This window comes from Protomyctophum bolini, assembly GCF_963924005.1.
Source record: "Protomyctophum bolini genome assembly, chromosome: 22".
Lineage (NCBI taxonomy): Eukaryota > Metazoa > Chordata > Actinopteri > Myctophiformes > Myctophidae > Protomyctophum > Protomyctophum bolini.
In genome coordinates this window covers 6082897-6088793 of record NC_137883.1, presented here as the reverse complement: position 1 = coordinate 6088793, position 5897 = coordinate 6082897, and positions in this window count along the sequence as shown.

The following is a 5897-nucleotide window of genomic DNA, read 5'->3' as shown; positions in this document are numbered from 1 at the left end:
CTGACACATGCACTCATGCAGTGCTGAGTGCGTCGCCATATTTAGAAGTATAAGGTTTGGGCTGCCTATACCATGAAAGGCAATTAAATTAGGCATGGATGGAGTTGAGTTTGTCATGGACTTTATGGCTATACTAGACCTATACTGTACGTACATTGGACAGTTCAGTACTGAACTGCAAACACGTCTCTCAACAAAAGGGCGCTGTCCTTTCAGCACCACCCATATACAGGAGACTGACAAACCAAACCAAGCGTTTCTGTGCTGCATATATTGCGGTATCCTCATTCCTCTCAGTGTCCATGAACTTGAACTTGAGATTGCTCATGGCTGGGTCGGTCGGTCGGGAACAACGCTCCATGTAAGATGTGCGTATATGCGCACGCACAAATCCGCTCGGACTGGCGGCCTATATTATTGCCTGCATGCGGGCTCCACCTCTTTATATCAAAGTTAGGCGCCACATGCTATATAATGCGTATGACTATATAGTCAGGCTATAGCAGGCAACGAAGCCTCAAGGCAGGGGAGTCAGCGGGACTCGTAAAGTGTTGGGAGTTGGGACAAGAAAGACATCTTTAGAGCAGAGACCCAACGTATAGCTCCCGCCACGTGCCCTGACCAAGCAAGCATGCATATATATTTATAGCCCAGGTTCTGAGAATATGGCCAGCCGGGGCTTATATGGCCAGCCGGGGTTTATGGATTATGTGGAATCTTTTCTTATGGAGCTTTTGTGCTCAATGTGTGCAGTGCGGCACAGTGCCCTTTGTGGTTTGCCAACATAGGCCCGAACGATGCCCTTTGGTCAGGAATGCATTATGCTTTATGCATATACCCGTTGTTAGGCCTATTTAAACAGTTCGAAAATAGGCTACATCAGACAATTCAAAATTGAATATAGGATATTAACAAAATATCGGTAATACTCACAAATCACAAAGCCACAAGAGTTATTTTATAATAAAAAAACAATTCAATATTAATTCTTCAATTATAGTATTTAAATTACAAATCAAGAAAATAACTTCGTTTTTCCAATATTTGTTTCCAAATGTGGATTTGGATAAATATATTACTCGTTTTAAATTTCAGATTTTGTGTTCTGAGTAATGTAAAAACGGATTGTTTTTTTTTCCATTGACACATGAAGCTGGCATGACACTGAAGTGGATAAAGGCTGCAGTGATTCCATAAACTATAGATAAGCTATTGGCTATATCCCGTCAGAACGGTCAGATACATGCCATACATATGTGCCCTTTCCCTATGCTCATTCTGTTATAAAGATATAGCTGTATGTAATTTATTAATTCTGTCACTGAGGAGTGAGGAAATCTCAAATCTCTTACATTTCCTGCACAAAAGCACCGGCGGCGTGAGCGGCCGTCCATACGCCGTTACTACGCGGTGCAAGAGAGAGACGGCGTATCAACGTCGTGTGCACGGCGTGTCGGCGTAGTTCATTTTCAACTGTCTGAAAACACAAAAAAAGTCAAAAAAAAGTCCGCCGGCGTGAGCGGACGTTGATACGCCGTTGATACGCCGTCCAGAGAGAGACGGCGTATCAACGTCGTATGGGTGGCGTGTCGGCGTAGTTCATTTTCAACTGGACAACGTTGTCGGCGCTGTTCACTTAGTTTCAACTCTTTTTGCTATGATTGATTGATTGATTTTTTTTTATTGATTCTTTTATTTTCGTGTCCTGCACACAAAGTGCCCCAACTCCCATGGGTTTATAAGACACATTTGCATTTCATTATATTCATAATAGGCCTACATTTAATTTAATAGAGTGAGCTGACTGCTGAGTGGTGTTGGTGTTGGACGTTGTGTGGCTATAATTATGCAGAGAGAAATTATTCTTAATTATTATTACAAAACTTGCATAGGCTATATAGATTTCGGGCATTTGAAAATAGCCGATCTACAAGCTCACATGGGCCACGATGCGACACATTGTGAGCTTGGGGAGATCTGCTATTTTCAAAAGATTTTTATACGTTTAGGACACTTTTACTTTGGGTACTTTAAGTACATTTTGATGCCAATAACTTAATTTAATATATATATATTCAAAACAAGCTAAAACTAAACTAAAATAAAATGAAAAATCCAAAACTATATGCTAGTGGCTGGATGGGATTGTTTGGTGTTTGATTGCCGTGTCATTGCTAATGGCTGAATAGGAAAGACACGCCCCCTCATTAACATACAGTTCATGAAATACACCCTTGGGAAAAGCAGCTTGAAATGTACATTTAAATGTGTATTTAAATGTGCATTTAAATGTGTATTTAAATACACACGCCATATGACAACCAATAGATGAGATTAAAAAAATTATGTTCCGATCTACTTTCCAAATTTGTTTTAGTATATGTTTTATTAAAAACCTTTCAAGTATTTCCAGCTATTAATTCGTTAATTTGGTCTATATAAAACAAGAGTATAAAGCTTTAAAACAGACATTTTAAATACTTGTTCTAATTTATAACATCAGAACCGGTTCACAGATGATAATAATAAAAAACAATACATTTTGTAGATTTAGGTATATATAGCTTTGAACAAAACATGAAAAAATGCCACATATTTTAAAATTGTTCACAGACAGCACTCTGATTTGATCTATACTATAGTAAAAATGTTTTCTGGGCCGGTGCGTGCAGGTCAATGCCATGGTACTCGTCTTGCAAGGCCTGGCATGACACTGAAGTGGATAAAGGCTGCAGTGATTCCATAAACTATAGATAAAGCTATTGGCTATTAATGTTTTCTTTAGTTAAGGGTTGGCCGCATGCCTTATAGGGCATGGTTCCCAAAAAGTTTTGGAACCACTGCCTTAGGGGGTGGGGGAAGGGGCCGGGGAAGTCTGAAGTCTCAATCCGAGGGGCCCATATAGATCAGATCTGGCCCTGCATGCATGCATGGGGAGAAGGGAGGAGCTGGTTAATTGGAGGAAAGCGTGACGAAACCCTTAAGACTGCAAAAGTTAATTTGTATACCTCCCAATGCATATACCTTTATAGTTGACCAGGCATGTGTTGTGTCCTATATTTGTTCTCTATATCGGTCATTCAAATCTGTCTCCAAAGACAAGCTTTATAAGAGACCTTTCTGACACAATATTATATACGCAAAGCCGCTGTCCGCTGAAGGGGAGCAATTGTTCTGGCAGGATAAAGACTTACTGTGATCCGGATGGATCAGGGGCCGGTCATCAAGATGACCTGTGCTGACCTCCTGGCGCCTGCATGTGTCCACAACCTTCAACCTCTCACTTGCTCAGTCCGTGGTCCCCCTCCTGCTTCAAGAGGTCCATCAATGCCTCCCATGGGGGACACATTATTATAACACATCATGAACATGCTATACATTTCATGCACTCGCCAGCACCACAATACATTAATACTATATACATTACACTAAAAAGGACCACAATGGAAACAAGCTGTAAGCTTTTTTTGCGTTATCCTTTCGATTGTGGTGGATGAGATGTATGTTACATGTTTTATTTCACTTATTTCATTTCATTATCGTCCGGATAGCACGGACCTCAGTGATCATGACGTGCTTTGAGAGGTAAAAGACTACGCGCTATACCCCTTACCTTAAAACCCTTATCCCTAAACTAATTTGCCATTTTTTTTTTACTATTTGAACTAGTTGAACTATTTTAATATGTTTTTCAAAATAGTAAAAAAATGGCAAATACGTTTAGGGGTAAGGGATAAGGGGTGGCACAAGATGGAGCCCTATACATCTGCTCCTATATACACTATAGGGGCTGCATCTTGTGCTACCCCTTAACCCTTATCCCTAAACTAATTTGCCATTTTTTTTTACTATTTTAAAACATTTAAAATTAGTTAAACTAGCTAATCTACATCGACACGCTGTTAGCTTGTAGATCGGCTATTTGTAAAAATAAATGTAATTGTAAAAAAAATGCATGGCAAATACGTTTAGGGATAAGGGGTAAGGGGTGGCGCAAGATCTATGGGCTGTATACAATACCCTCCACGGATGATGCCGTCTCCCAGGCTGTTACTGTACATATCAACTACAGTTTGACATATTTGGAGGAGCTGGAAAATCGGTTGCAGTGGTGCTGGGAAAACTGCCTCCGCCTGAACATGCATGATGAGTAGCCTTGCCAAGCCATGAGGCCCATAGGGGGCAGGAGCCCATCTCCTGTTTCTGTAGCGTGAGGCAGCTTGATGTGAAGTACACCCCCTGGACATGACGCTAGTATATGTCGCAGGGACACCTCAATCCAACCCTTGATGCTGAGTGTCAAGAAGGGGGGTCCGTAGACTATAATGCAGGTCAAACTGGGGGTCTTGAAATTCAACAGATTGAGAATCACTGCTAGAGCCGTCATTTTGGGTCCCATTTTGGGTCCCATTTTTAGAGTCTTTGGTATGACCCGGCCGGGGATCGAACCCCAACCTCCCAGTCTCAGGGCGGACACTCTAACCACAAGGCCACTGAGCTGGTGAACATGCATGATGGGGGAAACTAAATAGTTGCTTGTGGACATCTGCAGGTCCCCGTCCTACTACTACTCTCGATTGATGGCGGCGCCACTGAAGAGAGTGATGTCAAATGGAATACAAGCACCTTAGGGAATACAAACCATTGTGTGTATACACGGTTTATACCCTACACACTGCTTACAGCAAATGACCTATATGTGTAAATGTAACACAGCTCCGTTTACACCTTCATTTAATTCCTATTTATATCCAATATTTATTTGTAAATACATTTTGATTGGTGTGCACATCACATTCACAACACACACCAACAAGTCTTAATTTGTGAGGTGCAGATTCAGGAGACACAATGAGAAAATAAGGAGGAACAAGACGAATTAAAAACAGTTTGGCCTGAGCCTTGTAGTGGAGTGGAACTGTATTGACCGACACTACAAGCTTAAGTATAAGGGCCTCATCAACTGTGCATATATAAGCCACAATAAATGTATAAACTATTAGAACGTACACACCTTAATTCATACCGTTAATATAATTAAGGTTAAGAAAATCATATTCATTGTCAAATCCCCATGAGGTTGCACAAACCCAAAGCTTGCTCTTCTCTTTACAATGTCTTCTTTTAGTTTAAGACATTATGCAGTTTTTCAAAATTCATGGAAGTAGTCATATATGATATAGCATAGTTAATAAGTATTTAATTGTGTGATGTAAATTGTTTAGAGTCATTAGGGACAAATGTTAACTATATATGTTCAAACAATGCTGCCGGCCACTGCAACATTTAAAACCTCACAACCACAAATGGCCATGGAACGATTTAGCACTGAGGCCATTATGTCCAGTTTCCATAACAACTAGTACTGCCACTATGTCCGCCCCCATGGGGGGCTTTAATGGGGCTATAGTGTGTGTGGGTGGGCCTCCGTCGAGGAGAGAACACCATGTGTGATCCCATACAGACAATATATTTCAGTATAGCTTCAATGTTTATTTTAAAAAAAAATGACAATAATACACCTATTAGTTTAGAGAAGATTATGATTGTAATTTTCTTTTCCATAGTATAATCAACTCACAGGTGGATTTTTAAAGAGAAAGTATATCGAAGGCGTGTCCACACCTATGAATGGATAGCCATACATTGACAAAATCTCTGGTCAAATTGGCTTAACATAATTCATAATTGTCTTTGTCCGTTTGTCTGTTATGTTGATTTATATATATATATATATATATATCCAACGTTTCTGTTGCTGCCGTTATGCCCATTTTGACTACGATTTTCCCCACAGGGATTAATAAAGCGTTATCATTATGAAGCAAAGCACGTCGATCCGTTGGACACCGTCCTACCAAGAAACAGACGGAGAAGGGAGAGAGTTTACACAACCG